Raw genomic sequence first — 24,485 nt, 5'->3', positions numbered from 1 at the left:
TGGAGTTGACTTGATGACTTAGTCCAAACAATATAGAATCTGGTAATTAGGCAATACATTTACATTTCTATATGCAAGATGCATTCAAAAGATTGAGATGATGATAGAGAAGGGATAATTATTGAGAGGATGTTTCTTTAGGGTCCCAAGTTGGTCAGATTTGAAGTGTTTTCATCTAGGATGCACTCAAATGATAAGATCTTTGAGATCAAGTCCACAAATCCCCTTGGAAGTTGGAAATGTTACAATTCCGTGATCTTATAGATTGCTTGTCAAAATAACTACTAATTATTTTATTGTCAATCATGATGGTTGTACCAGTGAGAGTGGACTTGGTTTGAAATGTCTGCCCAATAGTTTCAAAAAGTAGCTCTTGATTTAATTTGTACTTAATTGAGGCCTTTTGACTATATTGCATGATGGATAGAACATATATTACATCTTGGCAATTAGCATACGGTCAATTAGAGAAAGAAGAAGAGACCTTGGACTGGGTTTTTGATAGACTAGTAACCATGTATCACCGACGGAACACTTAATTTTTTGACTGAGTTAAAGAATAGGGGGAATTGCGTGAGTTTTGACTCTTCTCTTCGTCCATTCCTACCACTATGCTCTTGCTCTCGCTCTTTCTCTCCTTCCCATTGGAAGGATTGGCTGGTCGAAGATGGACTGGCTAGGCTATTCAGAGAGGATCTGAGATCGTGTTTCTTCATATCAAATATTAAACACTGCAAAAAATCCAGATATAAATATATATTTTCAATGCTCAGCAGCTCCAAGGTTAATCCTTGATTTGATTGTTTTTGATTCATCCAACCTTAGAGGAGAGTTAATAGTCCATTAGTTTTCTGTCAAAGAATGCTGACACTTTCCTAGAAACTTCATTCAAGTTGCCATGTCTTTAATTCTCCCGGTAATTAAGTTAGAATATCCAAACTTGAGGTTCCCTAGATTACAAGACATTAAAGAACTTTCTTCCTTTCTATGTTTCTAATACGTCAATAAATCAACATCAAAGCATCAGAGATAATACTAGAGCCATTTTCAGAACCAAGCTTTCGATTCTTCCGAGCCTCCATTTGGACTTTCTCATAGGTTCATCACAAATTAATATGCTTTCTCCCAAAAAATATGCGTCGGTTGCTAACCTGACAACCAGTTAAAACTACGAGCCTTTGACCTGACATTAGATCTTTGTACTTAGTACAAATCTAACCAACGAAAAAACAGGTAATGGTAAAGAGTATAATTTGACTCGCTGGTTAGATGCTCCCAGACTGATGATTAGATAGTAATTAATAAGACCTTAGGCATAGTACTCTCTTCTTGGAGTAATGCGAGGGGTTACCCATTCAATAACAGAAAAAGGTTCCTTCATCCATGGGGTAATGAGGGAACGAGAGGAAGGGTTCATTGAGTCCTTCCTAGCTGTGCCAACATCATAAGACGCCAAGTGATATTTTATGTGAGACAGGTGGCCGGCCCATGGCGTTTTTCCTCAACTGGTACAATCTATTAGGTTATCATGGAGTTCATGGTAAGAGGTTTCACCATTACCTGATCATGACTGCTCTCTGCTAGATTCGGTTGGATTAAATATATGATTGACATCGCCTCGTTAACTACAAGACAAGTTATAATATATAAATGAGACGTGTACAAACATGAAATAGGACTCGGTCTACTCTAACACGTAGTCATAGTCCTTTAGTCCTCCAAAAGGATTAGAACAAAGACCACGCATATTACGTGTGGCAGATTTTGCGACCAGCGAGAATAATACGAGAATAATACGTATTATATTTGCTGGTAATTGAGACTGACTGTTCTTAGTATTAACCTTTTTAGACTTGTACAATTGAAGTCCTATTACGGCATCCTCATGGATAGAAACTAACACTATTGACCCTATTGAACAAAAATCATATCGGGCATGTGCTAGAGAAGAAAATATAAGGTGGGCTTCTTATTTTGCTTTAGTGCCTTTCTTTTTTTAAGATCTAACAGAGCCGTCAGTCCCGTGATTTTAAAAAAAAAAAAAGAAAGAAAATCGCGCACATCATCCTCTTTTTTCTCATCAAATCTCTCCATCCATTCTATTCCTCATCAAATCATCTCTTCCGCCTATGAGATCTTCCTTCCCTTTTTCGAATCCCTTTCTCCTCTTTCGAATCCTTCTCTTTTCTTCTAAGATCTTTACACCTAAGAGGTAATGAAATTTAAGTAATGGTATGTATATAATTTTTTATGTTCAATAAAGTTAGAAAATTGAGTATTGTGTACTGATACCGTTGACGCAATGTTCTAGAAACTACATATCAATTTACTTAGAGATGTGTATTGGGTTACTAGATTACTAATTTGTTTGGTATGTATCACTTGATCATGTAGTGTATACTAATAAAAGCATATTTTGAAAAATATGTATGATTTATTTGGAGGTGCATATTGGATCACTACTGGGTATGTATCAAAGAAGCTTAAAGTATGCATTAGAAAGTTGACGAGTATTTAATTATCATCTGGCCTTGCAGTATGTACTGATGAACATGATGTTTTAGAAACTGTATCAATTTATTTAGAGGTATGTATTGAGTTGCTAGATGATTAATTTCTAAGTATGTATCACTTGGCCATGTACTATATACTGGTGAACACTATGATCTGGAAACTGTATTTTGGTTTACCTAGAAGCGTGTGTTGGCTTACTAGATGACTAATTTGCTTGGTGTGTATCAGAATAAAAAGTCTGAAGTGGCAATGTTGACACAACACCCTTCTTTCTAAAATGCTCATTTCGTCCAATAAAGTGACAACAATACAAGCTGAACCACATCAGAATTTCCATAATTGTCTCTTGTTTTGGCCTGTATCAAAACTTTTGAGCCAAGCCACCCTGCATAGGTGCTCACTAAGATCACAAATGGCAATATCTAAGGTCTCAATGTAAGTGCTAGCTAAGGTCACAGTCCACAATATCTAAGGTCTCATAAAAGTTGTAGAACAAGAGCCAGCTTCCAATCTTCCCTCTCAATATCAATATTGAACTGCATGCTAGCTCCAAGACGAGCTCCTCTCACTTTGCATGCAACCCCACACTTCCCAAGAATCCTCACAGGATCCCGTTCGTTCATGGAAGAATGTAGAGCCCCTTGTTTCAGTGGGCCTGGTCCAGCATGTTGGGCTTGGGCTGGCCGTTTGGGCCATGCACCCGGCACTAGAGCTAGGGGAGGAAGACTCCTGATGGGAGCCTCCTTCCTCCTCGAGTCCAACAAGAACCAAACTTCGAAGGCATCCTGCACTCCGGTAGTGCCTGGATTTGAGCCTATAAAAAGGCCATTCTTCTTCCCTCTTAGCATAACTTGTCCTACTTGATCAATTGCTAGTTTTGAGATAATTTTTGAGGTAGTTGCCATAAAGGATCTCAGAGATTTCGCCGTCAATTTGGCTGGAAGATCTCGCCGGAGGTGAGTCGTGGTGGTTGGTTTTTCTCTCCTTCTTCTGGTTGTTAGGCCAGTGTCTTTTCTTCGAAATTCGACCAGCGAATCGCCGAAATAATAATGAATAGGATCTCCCCTATTTCATGTTACTCCTTCCATTTTGTTGGTTGTTGTCGGGCGTGCCACGCCGCCGTGGATCATCAGCCGCTGGGGGAGGGGTCGCCGACCATGAGTGGCTGTTGCCGCTGAGCACCTGTTCAGAAAGGAGAGGGGGGGAAGGAGAGAGGGCCTCACGGCTCTCTTCTTCTTTCCTTATTTCCTCTCTCCTCTCCCTCTTGATTTCTTTCTCTTTATCACTCTTTCTCTCTCTACTCATTCTCTCTCTACATATTTTAGTCGACCAGTGTTGTGACCTGGAGTTTTGAGTTGGTATTGGTCTCGGGTCGGCGTTATGCAGCCATAAGAAGGGTTCCGAGTCAGTGTTATGCGACCGTACGGGGGGTTCCGAGTTTTTGGGTTGACTTCTCTCTACTTATCTCTCTCTTCTCTCTATTATTTCTCTCTCTACCTAGATTATTTCTCTCTACTTTCTCTCTAGTTGACTCAGATAGGTGGTAAAAGGGACTCGGGGGACTTGGTGAAAGACCCTTGGTGGACGCTGGTAGGCAGTCCAGGTTACTAGTCCACTATTTTATTCTTTTTTAATAATTGAGTTTAATTCCGTAGGAGGAGAGTGATCTGCGCAAGAAGATTCTAATTAGGGTACTCTGCACCCCAGCAGGAGGATCCCAAATATTATTATTGTGGACTTGGGTTGACCCAGTAGAGGGTCCTGGAACAGTGTCACTATGACCGCCCGTCATGCTAGCCTTACCCCAACCATTGCCAAGTATTATTGGAATCTATCATCATGAATCCCTATTGTATTATTTGTACCATGGTCTGATTCTTGTTTCATGATTTGACTAGTTGGACTGGCTAGAGTGGATCGACCCAAATTGTTGGACACTATTACCTAGTCGACCTTGTCCGTCCTACACATGACTGTTGTCAGCCACTATTGGTCCCATAACTAATAACCTCTGATCTATTACCTTGATTAGATATATGTTTCTTGATCAGAAGGATTGAGTTAAGCTGTATTGACTGATTCAAACAATTAGGTATTGTTATCTAGTTGGACTCGTATATCTTCCAATATGAATCTTTTTTCATGGTCGACCCTGATTGTGTATGGTGCTATAGTCATTCAGGAAGAAAGAAGCCCAACGAGATGTTGTACTCTAACTTGATCCGAGAAAATTTTGGTTAAAATGATTCAGAGGGTAGTCCTAGATTACTACGTGATGGTGGACCCTTTAGCGAATCAGTAGAGGGTTCTGGATTGTTGAATGCCTCGGATAATTTTTGATGTTGACTTGGTTCTGTAGGAGAGCAATTTTTTGGACAAGAGGACATTGAGCAGGGTTCGCACACCCTGGTTCGTAGATCGCTGTGTGGGTAGGTGATTAGTCTGTCTGATTGTCAGCAAAGAGGTAAGAATCCTTGTACACCGACCTACATATATAAATATTTTTGTACCTATATATATATCATGTACTAATGATCGAGATAAGTAAGAAGTAAGAATAGTCTTATGATGGTTTCTATATTAAATTATATTTTGATCAAGTATACTTATGATTGATGGTATGATGGATGCATATATGATTATAACTTATACTTGCATAATCAGACTAATGGATGTGGTGCTCTTAACTAACATGTTATATTGATTGCCTCGTCACGGCCTGGAAACGTGACCATAATTAGTCTAAAACTGGAAATAAAAAGAAATTGATGTTAGATGTGAACTTGATTAAATGAACAAGGACTTTGGGCTTATCTTATTATCATTGGTTGCCCTGTCACATGCTAAAAATATGATACTATCGATTGCCCCATAACAGGCTGGAAATATGATACTATCGATTGTCCTATTGCAGGATGAAAATATGATACTATTGGTTACCCCATCATAGGTTGGAAATGTGAAACTATTGGCTACCCCATCACAGGCTGAAAATGTGAAACTACTGGTTGGCCCGTTAGAGGCCGGAAATGTAGAAATGTGATACTATTTGGTGCCCCGTCATTGGCCGAAAATGTGAAACTACTGGTTGTCCCATCACATGCTAGAAATGTGATACTCTTGGTTGCTCCGTCATAGGCCGAAAATATGAAGCTACTGGTTGCCCCTTCATAGGCCGAAAATGTGAAACTACTAGTTGCCCCATTACAAGCTGAAAACATGACTGAGATTTAACCCAAAGTCGAAAAGATAATTAATTCGAATCAAGTTTAAAAGGATTGGAATGAAAAGCATTGAAAATACTATTAAAAATTTATGAGATATCATCCAATATATCACTCTTGAGTGGCTGGATTTCTATTGATATTTGATGTACATATTTATTCTGATTATTCGAGTATTATTGATAGCTGGTTTGTATTATTATTGTGTTGGTGTGGATGTGTGGGGATTTATACTGGGCTGCAAAGCTCACGACCCCTTTCTCTTTCTCTTTTTCAAAGTTGCAGGTTACATAGTATATGGCGATGGTTAAGATCACAAGTGGAGGGGATGATTAGATAGAGAATGATTAATACTGGTTGGATAATCAAATCTTGTAATTGGACCAACTTTGTTGTTTCGTATGAATTGAGATCATTATTGATTACGGATAATGATATTATACCAAATTTTTAGGCTTTGCATATTCTTTAGGACTTTGCCTTAGAAAGTACGCAACTGTGTCGCGTACCGGACCCGAATGTTGGTTTCGGGGCGTGACATCTAATAATACGTCAATTATCAACATCAAAGCATCAGACAAAATGCTAGAGCCATTTTTAGGGCCAATATTTCGATTTTTCTAAGCCTCCATTTGAACTCTCATAGGTTCATCACAAATATGCTTCCTCCCAAAAAATATGCATCGGTTGCTAACCTGACAACCAGTCAAAACTAAGAGCATTTGACCTGCCATTAGATCTTCGTACTTAGTACATATCTAACCAACTAAAAAAACAAGTAATGTTAAAGAGTATTTGACTCGCTGGTTAGATGCTCCCAGACTAATGATTAGATAGTAATTAATAAGGCCTTAGGCATAATACTCTCTTCCTGGGGTATGCAAGGGGTTACCCATTCAATAACAGAAAAAGGTTCCTTCATCCATGGGTAATGAGGGAACGAGACCAAGGGACCAGCGCACAATACATGGGGTTCGTTGAGTCATTCTTAGCTGTGCCAACATCATAAGACGCCAAGTGATAGTTTATGTGAGACAGGTGGCCCATGGCGTTTTTCCTCAACTGGTACAATCTATTAGGTTATCATGGACTTCATGGTAAGAGGTTTCACCATTACCTGATCATGACTGCTGATCTCTCCTAGATTCTGTTGGATTAAATATATGATTGACATCGCCTCATTAACTACAAGACAAGTTATAAAGATATAAATGAGACGTGTACAAACATGAAATAGGACTCAGTCTATTCTAATACCTAGTCCTAGTACTTTAGTCCTCCTAATGGATTAGAACAAAGGCCACGCATATCACCGTGTGGTAGATTTTGCGACCAGAGAGAATAATCCATATTATATTTGCTGGTAGATGAGATTATTGACCCAATTCAATAAAGTTAGAAAATTGCGTATTGTGTATTGGTACCGATGATGTAATACTCTGGAAACTACATATCGATATACTTACATATATGTATTGGATTGTTAGATTACTAATTTATTTGGTGTGTATCACTGGCAATGTGGTGTATACCGATATAAAAAATATTCTGAAAAATATATATCGATTTATCTGGAGATGTATACTGGATCACTATTGAGTGTGTATCAAAGAAGCTTGCAGTATATATTAGAAAGTTGATGAGTATGTATCATCTGGCCTTGTAGTATATATGATATTTTAGAAACTATGTATCAATTTGTTTAGAGGTATATATTGAGTTGTTAGATAACTAATTTGCTAAGTATGTATCACTTGGCCATGTAGTGTATATTTGGTAAACACTATATTCTAAAAACTGTGTTTTGGTTTTTACCTAGAGGTGTGTGTTGGCTTGCTAGATAACTAATTTGTTTAGTGTGTATCATCTGGCCATGTAATATATATCAATAAAAACTATATTTTGGAAACAAGAAAGAAAGAGGATGCCGTTTATGTGAGATTTCCTTTCTTTTTCTGATTTTTTTAACCACAGGACTGACAAATTTTGTTTGTAGGAGGAGTCCCTAATTTTTGGGTTCCTTCTTTAAAATACACACTGGGAAAAACATGGTAGAATAGAAAATCTACTCCATATTTTCTTCTTTTGATGCCCGCCCCATTAAATTGTGTTCAACGGAAAGAGGCGAAAAGAGAGTAGGTGACTACAACAGTCAGACCTCTAGCAAATCTGAGTTTCGAATTATATTAACCAATTGACCTCAAAAGATTAAATTGATAAAGAAAAAGATCAACAATATACATTAGACTTAATAGTGAGCAAAATTTAGTTTAAAGCAACAATGCAATAGGCTATTATACATTAGCTTCTCTATTCCAGCAACTTTGACTCCATGCTGGAATCTAGATCCCCCCTCTCTCCTGCATTTTTTTTTTGTTATCTAGACTAGAGTACGGCGCCATATGTGATGCATGAAGCTTGAGAAGTATGGACAATGGATTGTAGTGGAAAACATGGATACATGTAGCTAGGGAAGTAGGCAATGTTGTATGCTTTGGAATCATGGAGATGCTGACATTGAACTCTCGATCTTATATATTAATATGGACGATCTCTTCTTGCAGCATTAGTTTATTTGAATCGCCCCGGTCGAATTCTAACATTTACTCAAATAGCCAAGGTACAAAGAAAACAAATAAATAAGGATTAAATGGAACTACATCTATCAACTCTCTATCTACGACATCAGAACACTCCATCAAACACAAACAATTGTTAGCTCAATTGGTTAGCACTTCTCCTTTACCTACTTATCCTTGAGGAGGTCTACGTCAAAATCCTGGATATTACTCGAAAAACAATGATCAATCAGATGGTCCCACTTTTAAATAAAACATCAGAATTACATGGACCAAATACATTGATTATACCTAGTAAAATGAAGAAAAAAGAGAAAAAAAATCTTTTTATCAAATTACATCAGCTAGAAGTGTTGAGGGCGGCCCTATGACGTGTTTGGGTCGCCTGTTTAGACCAGCCCTAACCATGGGCTTCACCTTTTCACTAGCCTTCACAATGACCAAAAACAAGACCCTATATAGAATAACCATACCAAACAGTATGGCAAGATCAACCCACTTAGAGTAGCCCACCTCCATCCGCCAAAAATCCCTCACAATTTCCTCCCCAGTAATAGTGGCTGCACCCCCAGCTTGGATGTTGGGAAAGGAAAGTCCAATGAACTCATTCTTGTAGTAAGCTTGGTTGGCATACTTATGGAAGGTTATGTGGTACATTGGGTATCGCCACACTGGCTTCGGAAGATCATTCGGCAATCGGAAAAAGCTGGCCGATAGTATCATCGTTGCTTGAATTCCGGCACCGGTGATGATGCCCATAAGGTAATTGGGCACAATGCTAGCGACGATCACCATCATGCCCTCAACAAGCAACATCGATGCATACAACACCATAGCAAAGAAAATGAAGTGATCAACTCTGCTTTGGAGGCCAATAAGGTAGTAAGCCATGGCTGCCGGGATTACAGAGACGAGCTATATATGGTGCGGAAGAAAGCATGTTACTTATCATGAATGCAGTGACACCATAATGCCCATTTAGTCTCTCTCTTTGAAAGATCTTTGGATCAAAAAAAAAAGTTGACATGTTAGTGACAACTTCATAACACATTTATGAAATAATCTATGAACAATTAAAAAATTATTTTACAACCATGAACTCCTTTGATTACCAGTGACTAGAGTTTTCACGTAGCTGAAATTACATGTCATAGTAATTGCATTTATGGCAGCTGTTTTATGTGATTACTTGGTTGTATGTAATGTTTGGCTGGCCATTACTCGCAAAAAGAACACCTTTATGATTAGCCCAAAAATTGTCGTTGTAGCCTCCATCTTGCAAAACTTGTCCAATGGCCAATTTCTATAGGATAAATTACTGTAATTAAGTAGGTTTTGGTAAATCCAATTACAAAATATTTGTCAAGCTACAAACCAAACACATGAAGTTGCTCGCTTAGAACAACCAATGTGATGGCTTGCCAAATTACATATATCCAGAACAGGTCTACATGAAAGAGTTTTGTTGAAATTGATATGTAAAATACTGATCGAGTGGAACTTGTAGAATTGAAGCTGGGATTCTAAATGCCATATTGGTGTTTTAGTTTGAATACATACTTCTATCGATCTGTGAAACATGCTGATCGTGGCGAGAGCAGAAGCAATATTACAGGAGCTTATATTACCAAGCATAGTTTGAATTCATGGATAAATAGGACTTCTGAAATTTGCAAATAATGAACATTAAGAATGCCACTAACCTTCATCTCTTCTGTAAAGCAAGGAAAACCACCAATTGCCATAAAAGTTAGGAATGATAATACGAACAGAAGCACCGAACCCCAAGCCTGGGAAGTTTAAATCTACACATCAGTTCCTTGGTTACACTTTTTTCCAATAAAGATCACTGAACTATCAACAAATACCATGTTGTTCTAAATTCAATATTGAAATATATCTGGTTCAAGGTTGAGTATTAAATCGACCTTTCTGGCTTTATTTTCTGCGCCTAAAGTTGAATTACGACACATTCATCAATTACCATTGCCTTCTTCTATGCCATTTGGATTTTTTACATGTCTATGGCTGTATGGGCTTATATGATGAATAAACCGGATTTCTCTTATATAACTGCGGATCTCTAGTATTACCATAGGCACCTCTTAGGCTCAAATTGTCTTTGGCCTTAACTCGGACCAAGTGATGGCAGGTTGGGAGCCAGTCATAAAACATGGTCGTTACTTGAAGGTCTACAGTTTGACCATTTAGCTACTCCATAAAATTGAAATTAGGGTAGCCTGTTAAGGCTCTTGAAAAAAATATCCTAGAAAACAAAGGTTGTAACAAGTATCCTTCAGAGTTAGGCATTTCACCTGAATTGATCCATAGCTATGTCCAATGTCATAAAACATGGTGCCAATGCATAGACACAATATAGCATAAATTACGAGTCGCAGCCAGTAGTATCCTAGATCTCTGTACATGTTTTTAAATGATTTTTTGGTGAGGACAATGCACTGAGTAGTGAAACTAGCTTGACTTCCCTTCTTCACGGCATCTCCTTCCTGCAAAAGGAAACCTCTTTGTGATAATTGATCTTGTGATTAAATCTTTGCATTCCCTTCTGCAGCAGTAATGCTATGAATAATAGAATCATGGTCAAGGAAGATTCATGTAATTGACATACCAATCTGCGCATCTCAGCTACTCGCCTCTCAACTTCTTGGTGGATATTGGATAGCTTGTATGATCTTATGAGGATATCAATGGTTTCAGCAGTGGTTTTTGATTGGCTACTACAGCCTTTTACAATCTCCTAATTGGGAGAGAAGAAAAAAAACCTTAAGCACTTTTCTTTTGTATATTCAAGTTTGTTCAAGAACTTGATACAGAAGTGCACAAGGAACTGTCTAACCTCATCAAAGTCTTTGTTGATAGTTCTGAGGAAGTGATCAGAGGGGTTTCTCATGGATGGGCATGGAAATCCATTTTGACCAAAAAGCTGCAAGAGAAAATAGAATACTGAATCATTAGAAGTCAAAGGTTTGATTGCACTTCCAACATTTTCTAACCTTTATTCATTCAGTGTCATATCTTTAGGAGAATGCAAGTTTTCAATTAGACTAAATTTTTCAAAAGCAAGTTTTCAATTTTTAAAGTATATAAAGAAGACGCAGAAATTCCTCATGTAGGGTGCATATGAAATAGATTCAGCAGACATGCGACAATGTCATGGAAGAAAAGGTAAACTCAAATTGACTATTTGATCATTAATGACATAAATTTTTCCTAAATTTGAAATTAATTACACCTGCCTGTCGTATGATTACTATATAAGATCTTGATCTTGTCTGTTTTAATGGTCCATAGATGGTTGGTTATAATAACAGTTACTGGTTCAGATCAAAAAAGTGGATAGTTCTTAGATTAACAGCCTGCTTCCAAAAATGAGCTTGAAAAATAACTGACAAAATATAAAAGCTTGAAGTATTGAATAATTTTTATTATGAAAACAGAATAATTTGAAATTTGAATCACTCTTTGATAGAGACATGGCAATGAACTACCCAGTAGTTATATATTCTATGATATCAATAGAGGATAGATAGATAGATAGATTAAAGTCGAGATATTGATCAATTAGAACAATTTGTGCTTTTATTCCAAAAAAAAAAGTTATGGCCATTATGAAACTCATGATCACCTCATTAGTTAAAGAAGCAGGTCCAAAATAAACTGTTTTGCCAGAAGATAAAAGGCACAAGTTATCAAAAAGCTCAAAAACTTCACTGCTAGGCTGATGGATCGAAGCGATAATAATCCTTCCATGATGTCGAGATAGGTCGATGATGCAATTCACAACGTGATATGATGCAGCACTGTCTAGTCCACTTGTGGGTTCATCCAAGAAGAGAAGCTTTGGCCGTGTTAAAATCTCTATGCAAATGCTAACCCTCCTCTTCTGGCCACCACTTATTCCATTAGATGCCTGCCCTCCAATCCTTGTGTCCGTAGCATCTTAAAAGCCCATCTCCCTTATAGTCGTCTCTGCTCTCTCCTTCTCAGATTTAGACATGGAGTCTGGCAGTTGGAGCTGTGCAGAATAGTATACAGCTTCTCTCACCGTCAAAGTTGTCCTGAGAATGTCATCTTGGGTCACATAAGCCTATATTAATGAGGAAAAGATCGTTTTATAAGTATGCATATCAATATTAGTTTGTTAGCATCACAAGCTTGGATGAGTATTACAAGTTTTTCACAAATGCAAGGGCTACGATATCCAAGCTTTGAACCGAACTGGGCCCGGTCCACTTGACCGGCCCAGCCACCAGTTCCGGCCTCACGTGCGTTGCACGTGAGGGCACACGGTGAGGAGGTGGAGGGGATCCATCCCGAAGAAGCCCGGATCCCCTGTTTTAGGGCATTCTCCTCCTCCCCTTTGAAACCACTCGAGGTAGAGCCGCCATGCCCGAGTTCTTCCTCCTCGGGCTGCCGGCGGAGAGAGAGAGAGAGAAAGAGAGAGAGAGGGCTTTGGGTCTTCTTCAGTACGAGGGGTCTTCTTCTTCCTTACCGCCGGAGAGGAAGAAAGCTGCCGGACTTTCGTCGGGGCTGAGGTAAGGCCTTCTCCTCCTCTCTTGGTGATTAGCCATGATGTGTTGAGGTTTTGGAACCGGCCAATCGCCGGAAACTTGGGTCCAAAAAAATCGGTCGGCCGAGTGCTCCGCCGCTGGCCTTGTTCGCCGCCGCCGCCCGCCGCCGGGAGTGGCCGGGCTTGCTCCGCCACCTCCTGCCGCTGTCAGAGCCGGCCACCATGGCCGCCCTTGGGCTCGACCGAGAGGGAAGAAGAAGGGGGCAGGGGGGTCACGGATCCCCTATTTCGCTGAAGGGGAAGGAAGAAAGAAGTCGGGAGAAGTTTCTGGAGAAGAAGAGAAGAAAAGAAAAAGAAAAGGAAAGGAAAGAAAAGAAAAAAAAAAGAAAAAGAAGAAAAAAGAACAAGAAAAGAAGGAAAAAAGAAAAAGAAAAGAAGAAGGAAAAAGAAAAAAATGAATAAAGAGAGGGGGTGGTTTATGGGTATGAACCCGAACTCGGGGTGCTAGGCACTTCTGTAGGATCAGCCATGGAAGAATATTAAATTTAAGTTTTTGTATACATATATTGTGATGAATTTTAAAAGAAGAATATGATTTTTGGATATTAGGTTCTATGAGGGATTTACGGAATTAATTAGATTTATTGTGAATCGAATTCGCAAGATAAGTGATGTAACCTCTTTACTAGATTTATCGGCAAACTAAATATCTGTTTTACAAATCGAATTATTCGTGATTTCGAATTTGATGCATGGATTATATGTATATTTTTAGAATATTGTATGGTTCTGATTGAACGTATTTGCTTCATATTTGAATTGTATTTAATTGCTTTGACATTGTACTTTTCGGCTTGGAACACTGAACATAATGTAAGAAAAGATAATGACTTGAAATAGATTCCGACTTGTAGTCGGGCTATATTGAGGACCCTGCCAATGGAGGCTAATACATTGGTACCGCAAGAAGAATAGTCGGTGATATGACCCTGCCACAGGAAACATATGGCTATAGTTCCTGGCTGTTGAGTTGAATCTGATAAATTGAAAGAAATTAAGATATGAACGATATTTGATTTTGACACTGCATGTTTTCATGACTGAAATATGAAATAGAAAACTAATTGAACTTCGACCTGGCTTTGTTGAGGACCCCGCCAATGAGGGCAGATACGTTGGCAATTGACTATCTTGAAGGACTCACCGCAAGAAGATTAGTCAGTGTTGATGACCCTGCCACAGAAAACATGTGGTCATAGTCCAGGATCGACAAGATGAATTGAATATATGAAAGAATCTCGAAACCGTGAAAAGAATCTTAATAATTTAAGAAATATTTGACTTGTACCTTGGAACTGCATATATATTTATTTTCTACATATTATTGCTTGATTTATCTAGCTAGAGTGTTCATTACTTATTAGGCTGTTTAGCTCATTATACAATTTCTTGTTATTTTACAGATTCCGCAAACTAGTCTATTGGGGATTCCAAAATGGGAGAGCGACTAGAAGGATTGTGGCACAAGTTATCTTAGATTTGGGTTATTTAAATGGATTTTTTGCATGGATACCCTTCTAAATATCGAATTTTGCGTGAATACCCTTTCAAAATTGATATTTGCATGTATACCCTTGTAAAACTCTGTTATTGTACAAATACCCCTAACAGAATAGTTATTCTAACGGCGTTAAAAAAGTTATATTTATATTAATTAAAAATAAAATAAAAATTTAAAATGATGTTATTATCCTCCCTCTCCCCCTCCCCCCGGTGCCCGACTTCAGCACACCCGTGCCCGGCCTCCCCTCCCCTCCCCTCCCCCCCCGTGCCCGACTTCTCCCCCCCACCCCCCGAGTATCGGGATCCCGATCGCGGGCGTTCCACACAGCTTTTCTTGTGCCAGAAGAAGAAGAAGAAGACAGGAGCTCCACACAGCTGTGCTCTGCTTCAGAATCTCTTGGGCCCAGAAGAGAGAGAGAGAGAGAGAGAGAGAGAGAGAGAGAGAGAGGACTGCTGGTTTGAGTTGGAAAGAAGGTGGCTTGTCTAAGGACCAGAAATAATGCTAAGTAGGTGGCTTTAACAGCACTGAGTTGGTGGTAATGGAAACAGGAAAAGAGAAACAAAATCAGGATAAAGGCTTCACAAAGCCACCTAAAATCCAGCAAAACTCAGAGAAATGAGTTTGCTTTGTGATAACAAGTAAGAGAGTCTCTTCTTTTTTGTGTGTGTAGGTGGTGGTACTATTCGTCGTTTTTAAGTGAATTTATGGCGGGTTTTCAAGGCAGACAGGAAGGAGATATGGGTTTCTTAGGAGCTTGTTAGCTTGCTCCCATGGCCTTATTATTCTCTAAAGGGATGGGAAATGCCAGCCAATGAGGAGGAAAAGCCCTAAGGGGAGTAGAGTTCAAGTGTGGAAGGATAGCAACAAGCATAGGTTCACAGAATCCAAAGGAACCTCGGCCCGTCAGGATTCTCTCTCGATCTATTACACTGTTGATACCTCTGGTGTCTCGGTAGCTGGCTCCGGGTTAGGGAACTCGGCACGTAAAAATTCAAGAGCACTCCATCGCTGCTGCTGCCGCAACTGCCCCTGCTGTTCCTCCGCTTCTCTCTCCTTAACAGCTGATGACGCTCGGTTGGTTTCTCCTCCTGGGGAAGTCTTCTTCTCCTCTGCAGCTGAGTGCCGGCAGCCGATCCTTTCTCGACGAGGTTGGTGAGCGAGAGCTCGTACTCCGACTCTAGGAAGTCTCGCAGGAACCTGAGGAGCTCTTCTCGACCCTTGGCTATCTCCCGCGCCCTCGCTGATAGAGGAGCCACCCCAAAGCCCTCCATCTTTCTCCCTGGGAACCAGAGAGCCGCTGGGCTTGCAGCTGTGGGAGGGTAAGGCACCCGCGAGGGAGGGGGGGTGGTGTGTGCTGAAGCCGGGCACCGGGGGGAGGGGGAGGAAGGGTGGGAGGGAAGAGTAAGAATAATATGGTCATTTTAAATTTTTATTTTATTTTTAATTTATATAAATATAATTTTTTTAACGCCGTTAAAATAACTGTTCTATTAGGGATATTTGTACAATAACAGAGTTTTACGAGGATATACATGCAAATATCAATTTTGAAAGGGTATTCACGCAAAATTCGATATTTAGAACGGTATCCATGCAAAAAACCCTATTTAAATTGATCTGTTATTTTGGACATTTATTATGATTGCTGGACATTGCAAGATTTTGTTATTTTAAAAACTAGGTTTCTGCATGTTGGTAAATTATTGTTCCGCTACGTATCTAGAACTGTGAGACCTTATGACTTGAGTTAGTCGATGGAATAAGATTACATTTATTCAGTTAAATTATTTTCGATTTATATAATTGAGATGTTTGGTTAAGATGCCTTGCATGCTCGTAGGGAGAGTTTCCTACGGGTGTGCGGCGGTTGGCGCGGACCCCCGGCTCGCAATCTCGGACTGGGGGCGTGACAACTTTTATGGTATCAGAGCATAAGTGGATAAAATCTAAGACAGAATCTGACATAGGATGAGTGTAGGTGGGTAAACACTAAAGGCATTGGACGTGAATCTATGCCAATTGCATTGTCAGCTACTTTCAAGATTTTCTATTAAGCCTTGTAATTGATTATGTATGAGAAGGTTACTAGGAAATTATGATTGAATTTACTTATGAGGTTTGATACATTATGGAAGGTTGGGCAATCTATGAATCAAGTTATAATTAGTTAGATTTGGATCTAAATTAAGTGCAAAAGGATTGGCCATGGAATATTATCATGCATTGTGATTATTTATTATTTAAGTGAACTTGTAAACTCAAAAATTGATATGGAGGTATACTATGATATTGCTTAATTTTGAAGATAATTTTTTTAAAGGCAAATTAAGATCCATTTATATGAAGTTGTTTAAGATTTGGGCTATGAAACCTTTTACAGTGCTTGATTGGAATATTCATTGAGGTTTGAACCTATATGTGGATTAGGAATGAAACTAGCATGTAGAAGAAAAATGTGCAGGGTGATATTGCAAATAGGTCTATTTTCTTATTGAAGAATTGATTTATTGGAAATTGTAAAGTATTTATCTTGGAATAATCATTAATAATTTTAATTGTCATATTTGGATCCAAATAACAGATCTTTATCGGATACTACGTGATGTATATGAAACTTCAATTCAAAGTTTGGATTTATAAGTTGAACTAGAATTTTTGTCAATATTGTTGTGGTTGCTGATAAAATCTAGATTTGCCTGAAGAATTTGAATTTTAGAGGCTTACATGGTTATGATGGAAGATTTTTGATAAATATCAAAGATCTCGATGAAGAAAACTCTTGGAGAGATGACCGAGTTGATTTTACTTATATCTATTGATTTAAGGTGTTCTATCTTGGTGGAGCGTTGAAAAAAATTCTTTTGGTTGTTTTTACTTGTAAGAGTTTGACCTGAAATCGTCTAGTTGAGTTGATAAATAATAATAATAATAATAAGATTCAATTTATTTTGAATTATAGTAACTAGCCTATATGGTGTTTTTGAACGTATCAATTGACTCGAGGATCAGTCTAGATGGATGTACTCGGAGGAAGTAAGAGGACGAAATCAAAAGTTCTTTTTGGGCTTTACTTGGAAATTAAAATTTTGGATCTCCTTAGTTCAAAATACAAAGTAGTATTTTGATTAAAAAAGTTATTAGTGAATTCAAAAAAAAAAAAAATTGATGGTTTGAATCAGAGTGCGCAGTGAAAGCGTAGTGGTCTGAACTATTTTTCTAAGTTGGTCAGAAGTATTATCCCTTTAATTCGGCAAGTTTTAATAACAAAAGACTTGATTTGATTTTGAATTTTTGGATGTCGCTGCACTATCATAGGTTCTCTAATTTTATGTCATGCTAAGGAAATGATTAACATCTTGAGACTAGAATTAATAGATCATCGATTTTGATTTTGGATCTGGAATATTTTGGTGTAGACCTATTTCCTCCTAAATCTGAAGCTTGTACTTCTTCAATTAATATCAACCCTCTATTTGAAAGAACTTGAGGTTGTCAACTGACTTTGATGAATATTCCACTAGGGGTGGATTAGAGTTGTTTATGATCTAATCTTGTGATAGATCGGTTAATCAAGAGCAATTGATATTTTGACAAAGAAACTTGATGTTCTTATTCAAAATTAAGACGTTGATTTTTATTGATGAGAGAGAGAAGTTTGATTTACATCATCCACAAAAAGAACCAAATTTGGAGGTATTGGACCTTTCTTATGATAAGATGAAGTTGTATTGATAAGTAGAATTACTGGAAGACTTAAGTTAATCTTCTAGCAGTGAAAAATGTTGTTGATTCTATGAATAATCTAGAGGTAGCTATGTAATTTTCACCCATGGGTTTTCTATTGTTGATAGTGCTTGGGAGAATCTTGGGCATCCTAAATGTAGCATTAACGAATTGGTGGTTACTTGATTGGACTTAGATCTAGAATACTTTAACATGGATCTCCTATTAATCTATCTATTTGAAAGGGCTTGAGGTTTTTCTAAGACAAAGGTTCATCATTATTTCATGGAAAAAAAAATGAGGAGCATTTGATGCTAAAGCTTTCTCCTACTTACATTTAACCGATTAAATTTCTATGTAGAATTAATCAAGAGCAATTAATTTATTCGGAAAAAGAATTATGGCATTTTAATCCAAGGATGGAAGGTTAGTCTTAATTCGAAAGAGATCAAAAAAAAAAAAAACTTGCTATGAATCATATATGGAAAGGATTAAGTTTTGAGATGCCATGATTTTGCCAAAATCTTGTGAGCTTACATTTCGAGATGAGGATTGTTTAGGAGCTCGGGAATGATATGATGTTTCCATATTTTCATAATTTGAAACTTTAAGTGAGTTAATTTCGAGGACAAAATTATTTTAAGGGAGGAAGAATGTGAGACCCAAGCTTTGAACCGAACTGGGCCCGATCCACTTGACCGGCCCAGCCACCAGTTCTGGCCTCACGTGCGTTGCACGTGAGGGCATACGGTGAGGAGGTGGAGGGGATCCATCCCGAAGAAGCCGGGATCCCCAGTTTTAGGGCATTCTCCTCCCCTTTGAGACCACTCGAGGTAGAGCCGCCATGCCTGAGTTCTTCCTCCTCGGGCTGCCGGCAGAGAGAGAGAGAGAGCGAAAGAGAGAGGGAGATAGAGGGCTTTGGGTCTTCTTCGGTACAAGGGGTCTTCTTCTTCCTTACCGCCGGAGAGGAAGAAAGCTGCCGGACTTTCGTCGGGGCTGAGGTAAGGCCTTCTCCTCTCTTGGTGATTAGCCATGATGTGTTGAGGTTTTGGAACCGGCCAATCGCCGGAACTTGGGTCCAAAAAATCAGTCGGCCGAGTGCTCCGCCGCTAGCCTTGTTCGCCGCCGCCCGCCGCCGGGAGTGGCCGGGCTTATTCCGCCACCTCCTGCCGCTGTCAGAGCCGGCCACCACGGCCGCCTTTGGGCTCGACCGAGAGGGAAGAAGAAGGGGGCGGGGGGGTCACGGATCCCCTGTTTCGCCGAAGGGGAAGGAAGAAAGAAATCGGGAGAAGTTTCTAGAGAAGAAGAGAAGAAAGGAAAAAGGAAAGGAAAGGAAAGAAAAGAAAAAGAAAAAGAAGGAAAAAGAAAAAGAAAAGAAAGAAAAAAAAAGAAAAGAAGGAAAAATAAAAAAAAATGAATAAAGAGAGGGGGTGGTTTATGGGTATGAACCCGAACTCGGGGTGCTAGGCACTTCTGTAGGATCAGCCATGGGAGAATATTAAAATTTAAGTTTTTGTATACATATATTGTGATGAATTTTAAAAGAAGAATATGATTTTTGGATATTAGGTTCTGCGAGGGATTTACGGAATTAATTGGATTTATTGTGGATCGCGTTCACAAGGTAAGTGATGTAACATCTTTACTAGATTTATCGGAAAACTAAATATCTGTTTTACGAATCGAATTATTCGTGATTTCGAATTTGATGCATGGATTATATGTATATTTTTTGAATATTGTATGGCTCTGATTGAACGTATTTGCTTCAGATTTGAATTGTATTTAATTGCTCTGGCATTGTACTTTTCGGCTTGGAACACTGAACATAATGTAAGAAAAGATAATGACTTGAAATAGATTCAGACTTGCAGTCGGGCTATATTGAGGACCCTGCCAATGGGGGCTAATACATTGGTACCGCAAGAAGAATAGTCGATGATATGACCCTGCCACAGGAAACATGTGGCCATAGTTCCTGGCTGTTGAGTTGAATCTGATAAATTGAAAGAAATTAAGATATGAACGATATTTGGTTTTGACACTGCATGTTTTCATGACTGAAATATGAAATAGAGAACTAATTGAATTTCGACCTGGCTATGTTGAGGACCCCGCCAATGGGGGCAGATACGTTAGCAATTGACTGTCCTGAAGGACTTACCGCAAGAAGATTAGTCGGTGTTGATGACCCTGCCACAGGGAACATGTGGTCATAGTTCAGGATCGACGAGATGAATTAAATATGTGAAAGAATCTCGAAACCGTGAAAAGAATCTAAAGAATTTAAGAAATATTTGACTTGTACCTTGGAACTGCATATATATTTATTTTCTACATATTATTGCTTGATTTATCTAGTTAGAGTGTTCATTACTTACTGGCCTGTTTAGCTCATTATATAATTTATTGTTGTTTTACAGATTCCAAGAACTAGCCTATTGGGGGTTCCAAAATGGGAGAGCGACTAGAAGGATTGTGGCACAAGTTATCTTAAATTAGGGTTATTTAAGTTGATCTGTTATTTTGGACATTTATTATGATTGCTGGACATTGCAAGGTTTTGTTATTTTAAGAACTAGATTTCTGCATGTTGGTAAATTATTGTTCCGCTGCGTATCTAGAACTATGAGACCTTATGACTTAAGTTAATCGATAGAATAAGTTACATTTATTCAGTTAAATTATTTTAGATTTATATAATTGAGATGTTTGGTTAAGATGCCTTGCATGCTCGTAGGGAGAGTTTCCTACGGGTGTGCGGCGGTTGGCGCGGACCCCAACCCGAGATTACACCCGGCTCGCAATCTCGGGCCGGGGGCGTGACACTTTGCGTCCCTTCTATCTGGAGAATTAACAACTCTCTCGATCACTAAGCACTTAGCTCGAATGGTAATTCCAACTGGTTAGCAGGTCCCGTGAGAGGAAATTATTACAACCTTTTGGATTAATTCTTTATCTCCTTAGCTTGCTCTTGTTCAGATTTTTTCATGTTTTGGTGAAATGTACCTTTCTTGGATGTTGGGTTTAACTCCACCTCAGAGAGGGAGAGAGCGCTACAAATAAAATGCAAAAGCTATACTCTTTCCTTGCACTGAAAGCCACTTGTTGGATCCTTCTTGCCATGCGCATCAAGTACATACGTAATGTTTTTTGTTTTTTTAATGATAAAATGAGAGTTTTATTTCAAGCCATGCTGAATGCACATGGCTTGGTATTAGTTTGAAACAAGACTAAGCTATTGTTGGCCACACTTTCCTCACTTGCATCAAATGCAACAAACTATACCAAACTATGTTGCACCGTGTGAATTTGATGCTTGTTGAACAAAAGCCATTTATCTTGTTCTTTATGTGGAATATTTTGCACGAAGTCAAGCCTCTATTTTGTTGCTATGTACAAACGTTAATCTCTTATGCAAACTATAAGCCTCTATTTTGCCGCTACGTGTCATGCTCCAAACTTGTCATCTGCGCATGGGCGGCTCAATGTATTTCAGAGTCTAAGGCGAACTCACTATTTTTTTTTATAAAAAATGATGAAAAAGAAAATACGATAGCAATGCAGCAGCAAAATAGATTTTGATACATATTAAGATTTAAAGGTCACTGGCAATGCATATCAATAAAGCAGATACCCAACAGCAAGCTAGTTTTGATTATTAATTGTATTTGAAAGTATAAGAAAATCCCTTATCCCTGATTTTATACAAAATGAAATATATACATCAAATAACTCTTTAAGGGTCGGGTCGGCCCTGACTGATATGAATTCTGTCCAAAAACCCAATATAGACCAGAATGAAGCATGCAAAGACAACTCTCAAGCCACCAAGGTGGTAGCTTAGTGGAACTCGGCATTGTTTTCTAACCGCATGGTTCCAAGTTCGAATCGCCCTGCGCGTCGATTAAAATGTGGTGACACTGCTTGGACATGAGGTCTATGAGCGTTTATTGGTCCAATGGAAGCTTTGGTGGTGCTAGGTATGACGTACTCACCCTTGGGTGCGAAGGGTATGAGTAAAACTTATCTGCCTATATTGAACATTTTCCTGGCGGGGTGGGGGCCTAGTGGGGGCTGCTATGCGGAGGTGGGCTTGTCCCTTCCTTCTCCCCTACCTCTTTCTTTTAACACCCAAAAAAAAAAAAACCGACACTCTCAAGGGGAAAGTACACAACCCACTCGCACGAAAACCATCAAATTAATAAAGCTGATGTTCACAGCAAAAAAATAGAAGATACAGAAAACTAACAGGATGGAGCAAAACTAGAGAGAAGCACATAAAAATATGAAAGAGCAGAGAAAGATTAGAAGCGATGACTCACTAATATCCATCCCTAAGCCCACCAAACTTCTCCTGTCCTGCAGTATCCCAGCAGTCGAACTGGACCTTTCCACAGTTGGTGTGCAAATCCAAGAAATGGACTTCGACACCAATGGTAGCTGCCAAAGAAGCCAAGAACTCGATCATTTTTTTAAATAAAAGGAAAGTAATCAATATTAAAAAAAGAGAACATATATTTCTGGGTATGTCAGACACCTACATTCATATTTCTTCTCAAATTCCCCCATGAGATGTCTCTTGACGAAGGTAGTCTTCCCTGCAGCAGATCACAAAACTTTTTAAAAATCAGTTCTCTTTCGTCCGATCAATCAACCAAAAAATATGGATCAAGAAAGAGCCAAAAGAAAGAACTTAATCGCCTAAAACTATGGATCAGTGTAGGAAGAGGAAAGAAAATTATAAAAAACAAAAAAAGGAAAGAAATAAAGAGAAAAAGAAAGAGTAAAGAAATAAAGAAAGGGTCACCTGTCCCGCCGTCCCCAACGATCACGAGCTTGAAGCTAGGGTAATCCACCGTCTGTTGGTTCCGAAGCACCCACAACACACACGAAGGAAATGAAAACAGATGAAGAACAAGAAGAAGAGAGCAGATATCGGTAGCAAAAACCCCAAGAAATCCATGGGATCAGAGATGGCACGCACGCAACATAGGAATTAAATCCCTCAAAGTAACAGTCAAAATGAGAGAGAAATAAATCCCTAAAACCTAGAAAAAGAACGAATGATGCAAAAGAGAAGAAAGCGGAAGAGATAATAGAAGAAAAATACCATCTTTCCTCGACGGATTCCAAAGAGGGTGGATGGGGGGTTCCTCCTCTCTCGGCGTCGCCAGTTCGGCGCTGGGAAAAGAGATTTGGAGCGAGCTGCCGGAGTTGAAAGGGTAGTGCCAAGGGTTCAGGGGTAGTCTGCCGCCGGCTGAGCGAGAATGCCGAGAAGAGCAGCAATGGGGAAGATGGGGTCACGGGAAGTGCCTGTTTGCCGCTTTCGGAACAGCTGCTGCCTGCGAAGGAAGAACAGTGCTACAGTGATGGGATTTGGGACCAAGGCGGCAAGGACAAGGAGTAGCCGAATATGACCAATAGCCAGAGGTTATACCAGCTTCACACGCAGGTGGATTTTTTTTTTATATATTTATTTATTTATTTTAGTAAAAACGGCAATTTATATAGCTCTAATATGAGCACATTCTGCCAAATCAAAAAAAAATAGAAAGTACAAAGGGAGAGGGAGCTCTACTGTGGACGTCGATAGGAACTTTTCGGAATGCCATGCAACATAGGAGGCGACCCAATCTGCTGCCCTGTTCGTCTCCCGAAATACATGTGATGCCTGGTACTCATCCAGCTCCGTAATCAACCTGCGAGTCTCACAAATAAGTGGATGACCATCTCCATACCTGTCCGCACCCTGTATCCAATCAATCACTATAGATGAGTTCTCGATGTGCACCCGCTCGGCACCGAGCATCCGCCTCGCATATGATATACCCTCCTAGGCTGCCCGAAGCTCTATCCCAACTACGGTGAGTCCTGGCGTGCGGCGACCTCCTGCTACGACCAATTTACCGTAGTGGTCTCTGATCATAAATTCAACACCTCCGGACCTCCCATCCACCGCCACGCTGCTGTCAAAGTTCTTTCGACTGTTCCTAGGGACCTGGCTGCGATGGGATTGGGACTTCTCTCCCATGTCTTGTCATCTTGAAAGCTGAAGCAATTTCCCATAGGCCACAGGCCACAGCGAAGTAGCGAAGCTGCAAAGGAAGTAACCCATAGTGGCGTAGCCTTTATTGTAGCTCTACAGATTGTGGTGGGCCTTTTTTTGGGCCGGGGTTGTTGCCCAAGGTGACAAGCCAAGAGGAGGGGGGTGAATTGGTTTTTCTAAATTTTTCAATCCCTTAATTAAATCAATTGATGAGTGAGTGGTTTAGTTAATATAAATTGAGTGTGTGTGGTGAAGTTAGAACAATACACAATACAAACACACAAGAAGTATAGTGGTTCGG

At 39.3% G+C, this 24,485-nt stretch overlaps 1 pseudogene across 1 annotated transcript; it reads right to left on the bottom strand.

The window, feature by feature from the left end:
• Nucleotides 1-8,103: 8,103 nt before the first annotated feature.
• LOC120107180 (ABC transporter G family member 1-like) lies at nucleotides 8,104-23,554 on the bottom strand (annotated as a pseudogene). The gene is made up of 11 exons (XR_015967428.2): nucleotides 23,249-23,554; nucleotides 22,946-22,997; nucleotides 22,680-22,736; nucleotides 22,461-22,578; nucleotides 13,985-14,081; nucleotides 11,964-12,425; nucleotides 11,175-11,261; nucleotides 10,947-11,075; nucleotides 10,633-10,824; nucleotides 10,021-10,107; nucleotides 8,104-9,317 (listed from the first exon to the last, which is right to left on the bottom strand). The product of XR_015967428.2 is annotated as an ABC transporter G family member 1-like (transcript).
• Between the last annotated feature and the right edge of the window lie 931 nt (nucleotides 23,555-24,485).

This window comes from Phoenix dactylifera, chromosome 7, assembly GCF_051530095.1.
Source record: "Phoenix dactylifera cultivar Ajwa chromosome 7, Ajwa_hap1_PhDact_Kaust_v1.1, whole genome shotgun sequence".
NCBI classification, from domain to species: domain Eukaryota; kingdom Viridiplantae; phylum Streptophyta; class Magnoliopsida; order Arecales; family Arecaceae; genus Phoenix; species Phoenix dactylifera.
This window is presented reverse-complemented; position numbering and strand designations above follow the sequence as displayed.